The 16,895-nt window shown below is 37.6% G+C and overlaps 1 protein-coding gene across 9 annotated transcripts in view; it reads left to right on the plus strand.

Moving 5' to 3' along the window:
- The window catches only part of ANAPC10 (anaphase promoting complex subunit 10), a 248,185-nt gene that overhangs the window by 121,000 nt on the left and 110,290 nt on the right, over window positions 1–16,895 (plus strand). For 5 of the 9 annotated variants that reach the window (XR_014811848.1, XR_014811849.1, XR_014811847.1 and 2 more), the window contains exon 5: window positions 15,553–15,654. The exons of the other annotated variants lie outside the window; for them this stretch is intronic. The gene's annotated coding sequence lies outside the window, so the exon portion shown is untranslated. The remainder of the gene's footprint in view (window positions 1–15,552; window positions 15,655–16,895) is intronic. 9 annotated transcript variants of the gene reach the window in all.

Raw genomic sequence — 16,895 nt, forward strand, 5'->3', positions numbered from 1 at the left:
TCTCTACATATATGTGTCTGTGTCCAAACTTCTTCTTATAACAATGACAGTCATATTACATTAGGGACTTACTCTACTCCAGTTACAACATTATCACAACTTAAACCATTACATTTTTAATGAAACTATTTCCAAATAAAATCTCATTCTAAGGTACTATGGGTTAGGACTTCAATGTATGCATTTGGGGGAGGACACAATTCAACCCATAACACCACTCTTCAAGTGCTTCTTCATTTCTAGCACTTGTGTCTTTTTCTTTTTTAAATTTATAACTCTGCTATTTAATTTTGTTTGATTGTACTATTTTATTCAACATAGGTTTGTATTTGAAGCAAGGGAACAATGTCCCACATCAGTACAATCCATCCATTGTCTAGAATTTTGTTCTTCCATGATTTAAATGCTAGGGAAATTCAAAAAGAATCATCAATTAATATTTTTTTAAAAATTAAATAATTAAGGACATAAAAGAAGGAATTTAAAAGTTTTAAAAAATAACATCAATAAAGAAAGGGTAGATTTGAAAAATAATTGAAGAGCTAGAAGTGAAAAATATAGTCATTGGAAATACAAAAAGCAATGGACAGGTTAAACTCTATGTTAGACACAACGGAAGAAAGAACTGGTGAACTAAAAGATTGATCTGAGAAGGTAACAATAATGTAGCACAGATGGGGAAAAGGAGGGAAAAGATAAGGAAAGAGTAAGAAAGAGAATTTAAAACATTAATTTAACTTAAAATTTAATTTAAAAGTTAAAATGAGGAGATTTAACATTTGCTTCATGAGGGACTCCAGAAGATAACAGAGGGATAGAGAGAACTAGCAATTCCCATATATGAAGAGATGAAAACAGAGAATTTTTCAGAATTGAGAAAGGCATTGATTTAGAAAATGCTGACTGTGGTTAATTCCAAATTATTCAAGAGCTGACACTTGCTCCATGCCTAGGTAAAGAAGCTCTAAGGAAGATTCTTAATTTTGTGCTGGTATTTCTGGTAAAAGATTTTGTTGGGAAAGAAGTTGAAACTACTGGCTATGAGGCAAAAAGACTTACCTAAAGCCTTTCATTTTTCTCCATTTCCAACTTGCATTACATTACAATAACACAAGTTATTCCCTTTTAGTTGTTGAAATAGTATCAAAGTAGAATTTAGTGCATTTGTGACGATGGAGCAGGTTAATGAGTTAAATACTATTATAAATTCAACTTTCTCCTTCAAAGAAAATTTAGAAAATGTTTAGACTGAAGCTATAGCCATACATTCTTAAGGTGTTTTATAATGCTTAACTAGTGTGTGGTTCTTATTCTGAATGTAATACTTGTTTTGGAATTTAAATAATAAACAATATTTTATACATATTTTTGCTTAAAGTCACATTTTGTCATATTTGGCTGCAAAGCATATGGTAGAATCAGCACAGTGCCTATCCAACGGAAATATGAACAGGACCACACAAAACGGTTCCACTGTGTCATTTTATTCAATGTGGCTTCACGAAAATAAACTCTTCTCACCACAAAAACTTGCTTGTCATTTCCCACTTTTTAAAATGATCACTTTTAACTTCATTTCCAGCACCTTATCCCTTTTCTAACCGTTGTCTACTCTAAAGTGATCCGAAAATGTGTTTATTTTGCTTTGGAATCCCTTCTTCTTCATTTTTACCACATTTCTAACTATAAAATGCATATTATTAAAACATGTTAAGCCTTTGGGATAGTTTGATGTTGGTAATGTAAGATTTTTGGCTCCTCCATTTCAACTTTTGTGGTATTTGTATTTTCAGTATATTTGATATTTTTCTATGTGTTTTCTTTTAGCACATAATTGAGAACTGGCTTAATTCTCCAGAACATTCAACTTAAACTTTTTTCAGCTTTCTTTTTCAGTGTGTTTATCAGACAGTGTATTTATGGGCATTTTAAAATCCAGGAATCTTAGATTTTCTTGATGCTAACCCAAGACACAAAACTCAGCTTCAAAAAACAGGCATGAATTATTTCCAGATACTCTAATAGGTAGGAGACAAGAATAGTAGCATAATGTTTCTTCCATAAGCAGAAGAGCAAGGCTTGGGCAATTCTAATACTGTTCATTTCCCATCATTCAAAACCTATACTTTCTAAAGGATAATTTTCTAAATAGAACTCAACATTCTAATAAGGATTTTTTACAGAATATTGTTGAGGGGAAAATTTAAATGCCTATTGTTATTCATTTGAATACATTGTTGTATCACACAATTTTGTCATTTGTTTGTTTTTCAGTTGCAGCACCACTGAAAATTTGGAGCAGTTAATTCTTTGCTATAGGGAGCTTCTGCTATGCATAGGCTGTAGAGTAGTATACCTGGCTTCTATCCACTAGATGCCAGTAGCACTCTCCCCAGTCCTGACAATCAAAAATGTCCTCACACAAATTACCAAATGTGCCATGTGTGGTAAAATCACCCCTGGTTGAGAACAACGGGCTCATGGCATTATATTGCCAACTCATTCCACCCACACTCAAATCTAGTTTTGACCCTTATCTCTCAGTTGCGTTTTTTTTTTTTTGTCTTTTTTTTGTACTTAGGGTTTACCTGTCAGCTGTACTTTATTCTGCATATGAATGATTCATTTTGCTTTCTATGTATACACATTTTTGTCTTCATTTTTACCTCATTTTATAAGAAATTTACCCATTTCATCAAAGCCATTTGAAATTTATTTTTAACAGAACACAGACAACTGCATGTTTTCAATCCCTTTATTCTGAATGCTAGTAAAGATAAGAAATGTAGGGCAAATTCCTGTGAAACACAACTTGGAGGTATTCTCCAAATTGATAATATGTCACTAGTAATTGCCCTTTGAATGCAACCCCAGTCAGTCATTCACTTCTTTAATATACACATGGCCCCAAACCTACTTTTCTAAATGTCTTTAACTTTGCCTTATGATACAATCAAAATGCCTTATCAAAATCAGGAGAGATTACATCTCTACTTACTCCATACCTCTCCTTACTCCCTATCTATTTACTCCATGTCTCTTTTGTTCCAGACGCCTTACCATTTTTCCTTCATTTATGTATTGTCCATTGACCTGTTTAGTTAACTAACAATTCTTGATTACTCACTATGTGTCAAACCTTAAGAACATAGTGATGAAAACAGTAGGGACCTTGCCTTCAAATAGGAGAAAGGCTGATTTGGGGAGTGAGGTGGAGGAAGACAAGTTAATAGTTATTTATACTATAATGTTTCAGATATAGTCGTAGAAGGGAGCACAGCATTATAGGAGAGATGGTGCCAGGGAGTGCTTCTCGGATAGAATGATGTCTAAATTCAGAATTAAAAGTGAGGTAGGAATTATTCTGGGGAAAAAGTGGGAAAGATATTCCATGTTAAGGAGTAGAATGAAAGAAGGTGTAATTGGGGAAACTCAAATGATTCAGTCTACTTGGAAAGTTCTCTTTGATCAGGACTAAATTGAGGAGGAGATACTGAATAGAAACCACCCATGATTTATATAAACATAGTTAGTGCCCACAGCTCATGACTATTTGTTTTTTTCCTCCCAAGTTTCTACTGGTAATGGGAATATCTAAAAATTAACACATCATTTTTCAGTGAACTTTTCTTAATGGAGACATAGATAATTTTTCTAATGGAATATCAGCAAAAACACTGTTGCCTGAACTAATGACCTTACTTTCAAGTTGGCTTAAATTTATTCTATTTCCCTACAAGAATAATACCATAATGCCATATTAGGGTATTTTATACCAATATTTTAAATTAAGTCACACCTAGTGAAAAAAATAGTACTATATAACCTTTGCTTAAATCCCAAGGAAATTAATGTTCTCTCTTGTTTATGCATAACAGCTATGCTCTCTTTTCTTCCTATGTCTTTTTTCTTTTCTCATTTCTTATTTTCTGATTCGTTCTTTATCTCTGGCTTTAGAACACCTGCCTTTATCATACCACATCTTGTTAAATACTGGATTAGGCCATGCTTGCTGTTCTCTAAGAGGCTAAAGGATTAGATCACAGATGATAACTAATCTTCATGTTTGCTTGCAGATTGGACAGAATTACTTTTGTACCACTTTATTATGTGTTGAGAGAAAAGAAAAATCTTGCCATATTTATTTAGTAATTTGAAAAAATTAAACCAAGACATTGATCACTACTTCAAAATAGGCAGCAATTGTTATCTTGCACTTTGCAGATAAGGAAAGGCATCAAAAACAAGTGGCGGACCTGCAAAGGGTTTGTAGTAAATTGAGGTATCTATCAGTAATCAAGCATGATGCAAGTGACTTGACTCTGGGTACAATTTATCAATAATATGTAACATGTTCCAACTATATTCTTTCAAATAACACTTCTTAAAGTGGAAAAACCACGGTATCTTTTGCCTTTCAATGATGATTGATATTTCAGTGATAGTTGGCATTTCTAGAATTCTCATTGGGAAGATGCAATTTGCTGTCATAAAGAAACTCTCTTTAGATTCCTTGTTGGCTCAGTGGGCTAAGGATCTGGTGTTGTCACTGCTACAGCTCAGGTTGCTGCTGTGATGTGGGTTTGATCCTTGCCTTAGGAACTTCTGAATGCTGTAGGTGTGGCTAAAACTAAACAAAACCAAACCTCTCCTTGAAATCAAAACATGTGCTGCAAAGCTTCTCTCGGGAAAAGCTGGCTCATACGATTAGGCATTAGTATCTAAGGCAGTCTGAGAAAAAAGTAGGATAGCCTTGGTTGCATGGTAGGCAGAATTATGGCCCCCAAATATGTCCATACCCTAATGTCTAGAACCTGTGAATATGTTATGTTACATGGCAGAGAGGAATTGAGGTAGAAGAGAGATTCAAGTTTCCTATTAAGCTGATAAAATAGGTGGTTTTGATATAATCCCAAGGGTTCTTAAGGGTGCAAGTGAGAGGTAGAAGTCAGAGTAGTGGGATATGAGAAAAACTCAAACAGCCTTTGCTGGATTTGAAGATGGAAGGAGGCCACAAACCAAGGAATGTAGGCAGCTTCTAGAAGCTCAAAAAGGCAAGGAAATCTCGCTTGGAACCTCCAGAAAGAATTGGAGCCTGTCAGCATCCAGGGAGACTCATTTCAGATGTCTGACCTTTAGAACTGTAAAATAGTACATCTGTGTTGTTTTAAACCACTACATTTGTGGTAATTTGTTCCTATAGCAGCAGGAAACTGATAAATATTTATAGAGAGGGAGTTGGAATTAGATTGAAGATTCATCCAAGTGGATTCTGCCATAATACCAATTCTCTTATAATTTAGAAAAAAAATGTAAGAAGAATTAGAGCACTGGAGTATCAAAGAAGAGCTTTTCTAAGTAGGTATACATAGTCTTTGGTAATGGCAAAGTCTGATGTAAATTAAATGCATCTGAATAAAGGGCTTACGTTTTGCTAAATTCAATCAATTATTGCCATTTATATACTGGATTTCCTATAGTCAGTTATTTATTTATTTATTTTTTTATTGCTCTTCTTTTCAGAGAATAGGAATATGATCACACTCAACATATTGGCAGCTGATTTTTGATGATGCTACAGAAATCACTGGATCAATAATCACACAGAGTACATTATGAGTTCAGTATTTCTTGTTTGGAATTTTCATTGCCCTAAAGTTTTTCTGTGCTTTATGGAAATTCTGCTTTCAAGGATTCTGGTTTAGTGGTAAAGGATATTGTTATTTACCATAGGATCCCCAAGAAAGGACACCCATGGAAAAACATGAATTCTTAGACCACTTCAGTAGAACTGAGTATAAAAACTGACACAGACATTGTCATATCCAATGTCACTTTCCTCATCTAATCCATTAATATTGCTAACATTCACCTCACTAAATATATGTGAAATCCATGGTAGTCTGTTGTAATACCAAAGTGAAAACTTTAAGCTATGTGGAACACATTTATTTTCTTTCTTTCTTTTTCTTTTTTTTTTTTTTTTTTTTTTTTTTAGGGCCACACCTGTGGCATATGGAGGTTCCCAGGCTAGGGGTTGAATTGGAGCTGTAGCCGCAGGCGTACATCATGGCCACAGCAATGCTGGATCCGAGCCTCGTCTGCAAGCTACACCACAGCTCACAGCAACGCCAGATCCTTAACCCACTGAGCAAAGCCAGGAATTGAACCCACAACCTTATGGTTTCTAGTTGGGTTTGTTGACTGCTGAGCCACAATGGGAAGTCCCTATGTTCTAACATAATATCTTTCAGAAAAGAAAAGCATTGATGGTTTCTTGCTTGCCACTAAGAGAAAAGATATTCTCTTGGCTCTGTATTTCACATGAGGTCACTTTCTGGAATGTCCAATAGTTATTACTTTCTACCCTGTGTATCATAGTAAAAATAAGCTCCTGCTTTTTCTTTTAACCCCTATTACTTCATTTTTTGCTGCAGAAAATTAGTAACCTACATTCATGATAGGTATGGTAAATTGGTTGAAAAATTGGTCCCACTTCTCTATCTGTATAATTAAACACTTTGCAATGTGATTTTATAACATCTTACATCAAAAGATAGAGTCAATTTCCCAGCCCCTTGAATCTGGGCTGACCCGTTGACTTACTTTGGTCCAAAGAATGAACCAGTAGCACCGATTATGAAATGAACCTTTAAGAGGCATTTCAGCTCTCTCATGGACACCTGTCACTATGAGAATAAGTCCAGGCAACTCGCTTGAGGATGATAAACCACATGGATCTGTGCCCTTGCCTCTAGGAACCAGCACCTGGAAGCATAAGCAAAACCCATAATTGACCTAAGACCTGCCAGAGAGGCAGGGAGGGAATCTAGATAGGACCAGAAGAACCACTCAGCTGAGTCCAGCCTAAATCACTGTCAAAGAATTTTCAAGTGAATTGTGTTGTTTTAAGCTATCGCATTTGGGTTGGTTTACTACACCGTCAAAAATAGCTAAATGATGCTATGTTTTATGGAAGTCTATGAACTCTGAATTTTTTTATAACATTTGGTGTGTATTTATGCCTTTTTGGGAAGAACTTCTAGGGTTTAGCAGTTTTCAGACAGTTGTGGTCCAGAGAAGTTTTATAAGTTCTTGTCTTCCTTATTGGTTCAGTGATAGGCTTAATTACATGCCAGATGTCAGACACATTCACTTGTTGTTTGAAACTACTTGGATTCTGATGAAGACAACTTTTTGTTAGAATGGGAATAAAAACAAACAAAACCAAAAAACGATTTCATGGGTATATGTGTGCTTGCCCGTGCACACTTTTTTGTATTTGTACTGGAAATCTGGGAATCTCTTTTCTACGAATATGCTTAACATATCTTGATATCATTGATTATGTAGTACTTAGATCTTTTATGCATTGCTTATAATTAAATGCTAGAGTATTTGATTAAAAGGTGAATTTCAAATGCTAATACCCTACCTAATCAGGTTGCCACTACAGATAATATATACATTCCTCTTTGAAGAATTTGCTGTTAAAATACCTTTATGATCCACAGTTTAGGGTAATCTCTTTCAACCCTTGCCACTTCCATCCTCACTCTGAGTTGATTGCCTCCCCTCCTAGTTCATGGGAAAAAGACAAACCATCAGAGGGAATCTTTATCAACTCTTGCATAGGACAGCAATTTTGTGAACCCAGTAAAACCAATAACATGACCTATTGCTTAGTTAATAAAGCTAATGGAGGCTCTAGAAATTGTTTAACATTGAAAAGCTTTTTTTTTTTTTTTTTACTGGATTCTTGTCCCTAAGATTGTGGGACAAGAATCCTTTTCCATCTGGTGTCTGTGTTGCCCTTGGTGAACTGATGAGGACAACACAGAAGGCTCTGCTAGAACGCACTTATCTACCAAGTGCCAAGCCTTGAGAGCCGTGCATTTTCCCCAAACTTACATCTTCTGGCTCATTGTCAGTCCAGTCATGCCAGAGCTGCTAGCCAACAAAAGCATATAGGGAAAATAAATTTGTCATAGGAAAAGTACAGAAAAGTGATCACTTTTGGGCAGGACTACAGTAAGAACACTGTTAGGCTGCATTGCACTAATGTTAAAAACAAAATGCCTTGCCAAGTAGCTTAAATTTTTTTTTTTTTTTTTTTTTTTGGTGTGTGTCAATTAAAGCACAAATGTTTGGATACTTTTACCATATAGTTAGACCCAAATTCAATTATACACAGAAAACCATAGACACTGGAAGAAATTATTTACCCAGGAACCCAGATGGTTCTCTTTTAACCCTTCCTCCACCCCCAACCCAATCCTGTTTTCACTAGCCAGCTCCCAGATGTGAGGGCTGGAGAGGTGGGGGTGGGATGGGTGAGGGTGGTTTGAATTTCAGTAAAGCATAGCAGGTGTAATGGTGGTCTCAGAGAAACACCTCCTTTCTTTTTACAGAATAACAGGTAATTTCACTAAGAAAAGAGCTGGGTTTTCTCCAGTGCCTGCACCTTGTAGCTTCAAATACATGCCACACGGAGAGGATTTCCAGAAGACTACAGAAGGGCTGTTATAAATACCTAGTGGCTGGGAATGGCGGTTACTATCAGTACTTTTTCTTTCCTCTAAGGTAGAGCACAGTAGTAATAATATTCCCTTCTTTTGACTCTGAATACTTGGAAGTGCATTTAAAAGGATAAAAAGAAGGTAAAGCAATCTACAAAGGGTTATTATTCTAGTTATTTAAATACTCTTTTTTCAAAGACAACGTTGTCTACTCCATGTGCATCTGTCAGATTCTAATAGATTTTGTCACTCAAAGATGTAAGAATGGAATAGGAAGAGAAACCTGAGGGGTCCTTCCCATGCCATATTTGTCACAAAAATAGTTTCTGCTGTTGCTATTATAGGTACTTGGTATTTGGTGGATTCATAGACTGATGCTGTGAGGACTAGGCACCAGAATTTTCTCAGTAAGCTAATGATAGTGGACAAAGGAGGTGGTACTTATCACCCAGTGAAAAAGAGAAGGAGCCACACATAAAGTCTACAGTTTGCAGGCAGTTGTAGAGGGTCCCTTTACTCCTTCCACATTTCCTAAGCCACATGTTCCTTGGTTACATCTGCATCCTTTCTTTCCCCTGGCAAGGTGGCTGTCAGTGCTCATTTCCACCAGATATTATCTGTATAAACATTCTGGATCTGCAGGATGGGAGATACACACTGTGTTTTGCCCTGACCCACATGTCTCCTTAAGGAAAGCTATGTTTATTACATATTATCCCCCAAAGATGAACATGATTTAGAGATTGCTGTTGTGCTTGTCCTGGGAGGTACGTGTTGGAATGAAAAAGTCCCACACAAAGAGATTAGGCACAAGTTGAGCCCTGAAGTTGCATGCTCTGCTTCCTTTTATTTTTTTCTTTTTTAAGAAAGTATTATCCCAAGTTTCCTCTTGCATTGACCCAAAATAGTCTTTTGAGCAACTTTTTAAAGTTTTCATCTGCCTCCACCTTCCGTTTGGGGATTGCTTTTGTTTTCTAACTCCTCTCGCTACTTAGTTATTTACTAAGAGTTGAAGAAGTGTCAAAAAGCAGCAACATTACTTGCTAGATATGTAATATATACACACATCCACTCACATGTAAATTTATCTCTGAATGGATTCTAAGGTGACAGGAAGAGAATCTGCAATTGGTCTAATGGAGCTAAACTTATTTTGACAATTTTTTTCTTGCAGCAAAAAGAACTTTAAAGAATTTAGTAGGTGAACTTAAATTTTTTTTTCCTTAAGGAGTTTTGTACTATATAGTCAACATTTTAAATACGGTCAACTATTTTAAAAATTTACCTGATCTCTAGTTCATCTCAGGATTTTCCAAAACTTTAGGGCTCAACTTCTTCCCCAGTTTGAATGATAATTATTTACAACTTAGAAGCAAGTATGCTGGCAAAGCCTGAGCCCCAGGACAAACTTAGATCTCTGAATTGTCATCACTGACTTTCTAAACTTGATTTGAAATCCAGAGATATAAAAATCTTAGTATTTAGGAAAAGCTGGAGGATCATATGGTTATGATTTGAGCTGTATTTTATTTTATATTTTTGATCACTCCCACGGCATGCTGACTTTGCAGGGCCAGGGATCAAACCCATGCCACAGCAGCAACCTGAGCTGCTGCAATGTCAACACAGGCTTCCTAACCCACTATGTCACAAGGGAACTCCTTGAGCTGTATTTTAAATGCCCTAGAATTTGATATTTAAAATAATTCTATGGTGAATTTTTTTTTGGGGGGTGGGGTGTAAAGAATTGTCTCAGCATCTATTCTGGATATAGATTCAGACCTTCCTATCTCAATGGCTTAGGTGATGCCTCCCTTCCCCAGCCCCTTTCTGCACACCCCCTGCTTCCCAGCTAGTATTATCTGTATTGTGAGCTCCATTTTATTACTCACAATACACGTAATCTTCTAACATGACTCCTGAAAAATTTACACTGAAGTACGCTTAATAGTCGGGAACATGAACTCTAAATTCGTCTGCCCTAGGGAACTCTAGCCCAAAGTGATCTAAATCATATTCAAACTTTCTTTAAACACTTTCCCTTCAATATCAATGCATCATTTATACTACGATTCATAACAAGCCCTTGTTTACTTTAAAATGTTTTAAATGACTTACCAGTGTGTAAATTTGGTGTGATAGAAAGAGGTTCCATGTTCCTTCTGTTCCAGTCTGGCACACAGCATGGCTTTAAGGCAACAAAGAGGATTCATGTTTTTATCCACTCATTCGTTAACATAATTAGCAAGAGTTTTTTTGAGTGCTTCCTCTGTGTTCAACACTGTGCAACGTATTGCAAAAAGACAGGTTCTTTCTTTAATTTTCTAGCGGGGGTGGGGGTGGTAAACATGGAAGCTCATAAATATAATAAAGACTACCAATGCTATGATTGAATTGTGCACAGTACACAGTCAAGGCCCTAACACATGGGGGAAAGGGGGTCAAGAAAACTTCACAGAGGAGGTCACACTTGCAGAATTTCCTGAAGCTGAGTGAAATGTTCACCAGGAAGAGAAAGGGAGTTCTGGACAGAGGAAGCAGCACAAGGAAAGATGTGGAGGTGTGAAAGGACTTGGGTGTTTGGAGATGTTTCAAGACGGCCTTTGGGGGTGCAGTGGGAGCAGAGAGAGATAAGGTTAGAGATATAGGTGAAGGCAGATTGTGTTGGGCTTTGTATACTATTTTTCAGCACAGAGTTTATCTTGTAGACAGTCAGGACCTCCCCAAAGAGTTTTTGGCAGGGGACTGATGCAAACGGTTTAGCAGCAGGGCAGATAATGAATTGAAGAAAGCCAGACTTGAGGCAGAGAGAGAGGTTAGGTGACTATAACAAGAGTCCTGGTATGAAGTGATGACAGCATGAACTAAAGCCATAGATGGAGGATGGAGATGAAGGGACATAAATGAGAAGTGTTAGAGAGAGAGCATTAACAGGACTCGGTCAATCAATGTGACGCTGGAGGTGAGGAGAGAAGATAAAAGGAAGAGAAGGGTTTTAATTGGTTCTGGGGTTTTGATGGGAGATGGCAAATAGTGCCTTCCTTACCTTAGTGCAAGAAGAAGTTCATTTTTGTCTATTAGTTGGTTGACCCTGTGCCCAACACAAGTGATACCCCTTGTTGGATAAATGAAAGCCTCCACTGTGGCAGCAGGAAGTCAGTCTGATGCATGTGAGTCAGGCCTTTGTGGTTCACAGACTTCTGCTGTGCCTTTTGAGATGGAGAAGTAGTGCCTTCCTCAGTGATTGAAGTACCCAAAGATCTGTAGGCTCTGCCACCCTTGCTCTCAGCCAGTCTCCAACTGATGACCTTAGACCCCAAACATTTCCAGCTCCAGCCTCTACTAACCCACTGCCAAACTTTATTCATTATCTTGGCCATTTCCTCTCCTCCTCCCTGCCTAGGAATATAGCTATCCTGTGGCCAAGTGGTCTCTAGGTGATGGTGACTATGGGCTAGCCAGAAATAAGCTGGCTGGCTGCACTTCCATAAATGCAGTCGCTATATATACAAAGGAAGCCCCCAATCTTTTTTTTTAAATTACTCAATGAATTTTATTACATTTATAGATGTACAAAAATCATCACAACCAAATTTTACAGCATGTCCAATCTGGAAGGTGCTGCTAGTGAAGCTGCATAATCTTTGCCCAAGTCTTCCCTGTTTGGGAAGCCTAGCTGCCCTCTGACCCAGATAGAGACACTGCCTTTATCTTCTAAGGTTACTTGCTATACTAATACTCTTGAAAAGATATTCCGAGATATGTAGCTAAAAATGCTGTGGAGAATTGCCTCCCAACAATAACTTATATTTCTACCAATTTCTGATAGTGGAATCAAGGAGTTTAATTTGGGGAATATTAAATTTGAGGTGTTAATGGGCTGTTAAGATAGATACCCCAACACAAAGCCAGTAAGCAGTTGCCTATATGTTCTTTGAGCTCCAGGAAAGGAACTGTATTGAAGAAATTGGTTAAATGTTCATCCCTATGGGTGTCAGTTGCAACTATAGGAGAAGACAAGGTTATCCAGAGAGCATATAAATGAGAAGATGGCCATGAGTTGAAAGCACTCTGGGAATTAGCAATGTTTACATGTTAGGAAAACAGGAGCAGCAGAGAAGTTTAAGAAGGAATGGTCAGATGAGAGAAAGAGAATTAAGAGAGAGCTACACCTTTTAATTCTTAATATCAAGAAGGGAGGAGGCAGTGGTATCAAATACAACAAGAAGGTCAAGTATGAAGAAAGTGGGAAAGAGTCCATTGGCTTGAGAATTTTCAGGACACAGGTTATTTTTGCAAGAACATTTCAGTGGAGTGGTAGGTAGAGAAATTTGATTGTAGCAGCATGAAATGTGAGAGGAAGCTGATGGAGAGGGAACAAAGCAATGCAGACTATTTTTTGAAGTGCTTACCTGAAAAGAAAAGAGAAAGGGGTACAGAGTAAAACATAAATTGAAAAAAAAAAAAAGGTTATTTAAGATGGAGGAAAATTGCAAGGATATATGACTAAGAAGGGGAAAGAAGCAGTGGAAGGATTGAAAGTGTAGGAGATGGAAGAGCTAATTGGTACAGCAAGATCTTCCTCTGGCAAAGAAAGTACACTAGGTTCCTATGGTTGTTATAATAGATTACTAACAGCTTCGTGGCTGAAAACAACAGAAATGTATTCTTTCATAGTTCTGGAGGCCGGGAGTTTGGAATTAAGGTGTCGGCAGGCCCGCCTCTCTCTGGAGCCTGGGGAGAGCCCTGCCCCCTGGCTTCTAGCTTTTGGTGGTTCCTGGCTTTCCTTGGCATTCCTTGACTGTGGCATCATCACTCCAGTCTTTGCCACCACTTTCACATCGCTTTCTCCTCTATGCCTTTGTGTCTTCTCCTCTTCTGTTTGTTTCGCATCTCCCTCTGCCTTTCTCTACAGTCGTTATTGAATTTGGGACCCACCTGGACAATCCAGGATGATCCCCTTGTCTCAAGAACCTTAACTTAATCATATATTTGAAGACTGTTTTTCCAAATAAGATAACAGTCACATCTCCAGAAGTTAGGACATGGACATATCTTTTCAGGGACTATCATTCCACCTACTGCAGAAGTGATCAAGGGTAGAGGTAAAAGGATGAGTCTGAATATGAGATATGAATAGCTTGGAGAAAGGAAGTTAAGATAGGGATGTACAAAAATTGGAGTTGGTGGGTCAGAGCCAAAAGAATTCTTACCTGGAAGCCTCAAATACCTCTATGAAGCAGGAGACAGAGTCGTCTGTTCAGAAGAGAGGCAGGAATAGGACAGAGGGTAGGAGAACAATGAAATATCACAAAAAGCTGTGGGTGTTGGGGGAAAAGTTGACAAAGAACAGGTAAAGGGCAAAGTGAGGGAGGTAAGGAGTTGGGGGCTGTATGTTTATAGATCTTACACTTGTGGATTTAACCATTCCTTAATGCTTCTTTGGTTACATTTTTTTGTTTTTTTTGTCAGGAGAAAGCAGTAAAATGAAAATAACTACAACAACAAACAAAGAAAAGCAAAACAAATGCCCATGAGATGAAGCAGCAGCCTATTAACTTAGTCTAGACTAGCCCAGCAAATTCACTGCTTTCTCACCATGAAACCTGGGGAAACACTGATGGTGGCTAACACACAGCCGGGATTAATGTGGGAGAGAAGGGAATGAAAGCCTTCAGTCATTGGGAACTCCATGGGGAGCAGGGCAAATTGAGCTGAATTTTCTTTGGCTTCTGATCTAAAGTTTCTCCAGAAAAGGCTTTTCGAGGAAATGAAAGAAATGCCAAGAAGGGGAGTGTGCTAACTGTGGGGTAGATAAGCCTCTGAACATACTGTACTTGTCCAAGTGATCAAACCATAGGAACAAACTTCAGTCTGTAACCTTAGCCTTATTATCTCTTAAAAAAATTAACACGGGGGTATTTATTGGATACCAGCCATGTGTTGGCCTCCATAGTGCCCTGCATCCATATTTGGTGGAAATGGTGCCAGCATTTATAGAAAGGACTCCAGGCAAGTTCTGCTCTTTAGTTTTCCCACTGTGTATCATTAAATCCATGTCCAAATGTCCAGACTTTTATGTGATCAGACATTTTTCTGGCAACTTCATGTATAAGTCAGTGAGTTTAAATGGAATCTTGATACTTGGATTAATGGAACAAAGATAAGAGATAAGCAAGAATTTTGTTTTCTGAGTCCATGCTATTCATTTCTTGGTTCCTCAAGCTCAAAGCTAACATGATATGGGTTATAGTACACTGTGGTTGCTAGATTTCATATTTTATATATATGTGTCCTCTAGACACAAGGAGCCAAGGGAGTAGTCACTTATAAAGTATGTATTATATACTTTATAAGTAGGGCTTCTCAAACTTTAATGTGTCTATAAATCTTCTGGGAATTTTGTTATAATGTAGATTCTGTAGATTTGAGAGGACCCTGAGATTGTACATTTCAGACAATCTCCCAGATGACACTGATGCTGCTGGTCCAAGGAAGATGTTTGAGCAGCAAAACATTAGACTATTTAAAAAACTTGTAGAATAATTACATGGGATCCAAACATATGCGGGTCAGTAGATGTAACATTAGAAAAAAAATCGTAGATGACAGAAGCTTACCTTATCTTTGTGGAAGATCCATCATTTTTTAGACTCTCAGTTAAGTCTTCATATTGACCATAAATCCACTTAGCTTTCTCTGTGGTGAGTATCCAGCATTTCCAAGGAGCCAAAATATCTACTCTAAAGATAGTGAGGGAAAAATTTCTTAGGATTGAGGTTGAATGGGCTCAATGAGTACATCCCTAGGAATATATAAGGATTCTCTTTTTTATTTTAATATTAAACCTCAGGAAAAAAATAGGACAATCTCTTGAGAAGAAAGAGCTTTTTGTTTTTATAATCAAGATGTCCATAGAAGTTTTGGAGGTATTTTTTACTAAGATTAATTAAGCTACTGGCAGATTTAGCTATCATAGAGGATTGTATAGGTTCCTCATTTAGTCTCTATTTTCTTCCGTCTTTTCTATCAGAACCAAATTTTGTGAAAATATTGCCCCTGACTCCACCGAGCCATGAGGCAAGGGGTAACTGATGCTGCCCCAGCTCCAACGGTGCATCTGATCTCTTAAAAGGTAATCCCATTTTTTTTTGCCAGTAGGGGCTTTGAAATGCGATGTAGGAACTGGGGGGCCTTGAGGACACATTCTCTCTCTCTCTCTTTTTTTTTTTTTTTTTTTTTGCCTTTTTTTTTCTCTTTTTAGGGCAGCACCTGCAGCATATGGAGAGTCCCAGGCTAGGGGTCCAATCAGAGCTGTAGACGCAGGCCTATGCCAGAGCCACAGCATCGCCAGATCCAGCTGCGTCTGCGACCTACACCACAGCTCACGGCAACGCTGGATCTTTAACCCACTGAGCAATGCCAGGGACCAAACCCGCATCCTCATGGATACTGGTTGGGATCATTTCCCCTGAGCCACAGCTGGAACTCCTGAGGACACATTTTCTTGCTCCTAAGAAAGATACACAGAAGAGAAAAATCCATTATCTGCATTTTGCGAGGACTCAAGCTCTGGAACTGGTGAAGTCATCTTCTAACCAGCCTGAGAATAAAAGCAGTAACAGTGGAGATAAGGAGAGAAATGATAATGTCAGTAGTCACTGACTTAGCCAATCATATAGCCCTCCTGACTTCTGGACGTTTAAAAAATTTTTTTAATTGAAATATTGTTGACTTAACAATGTTGTATTACTTTCAGGTGTACAGAAAAATGATTCTCATATATATATATATATGAAAAGTGAAACATATAAAAATATGTTTGTATGTATATATTCTTTCTAGGATTCTTTTCCATTATAGATTATTACAAGATACTGAGTATAGTCCCTGTGCTATACAGTAGGTCCTTGTTGGTTATCTAGTCTATATAAAATGGTATGTATATTTTACTCTCTGTTACTTGTAACTGAGAACATCCTTCTTGTTATCTCCACACTAAATAAAGTTGAGAAGGAGGACACCTGGAGGATGCTCATCCCTGCCTGAGGTGCTCTTAGAATCCTCAAGAGGATTACAGTGCAGTGGGAATTTATAACCCTCTTATTAAAGCCATATAAACTCAACTGGGTTACACTGAAATAACCAACCACATTGATTCCCATCTGCTAGATGAATAGATGAATTTCTTTCATTGTAACAAAGTTTCACCCCCCTCAAAAGTATTATTTAAAGCCAAATTTTCACATGATACTGATAATTTGAGAACTGAGCAGGTTTTTCAAACATTGATTTATTTATTTTTATTTTCCATTTTACGTACTTTGTGTGGCTTCTGATGAGTGACCCTAGATTACCCATGACTGCTTCTACTGT

The sequence above is a fragment of the Sus scrofa genome, chromosome 8 (assembly GCF_054392235.1).
Source record: "Sus scrofa isolate SSC_HxYL_T2T_F1_AM1 chromosome 8, Sscrofa_HxYL_maternal_Yorkshire_Landrace_v2.0, whole genome shotgun sequence".
NCBI classification, from domain to species: Eukaryota; Metazoa; Chordata; class Mammalia; order Artiodactyla; family Suidae; genus Sus; species Sus scrofa.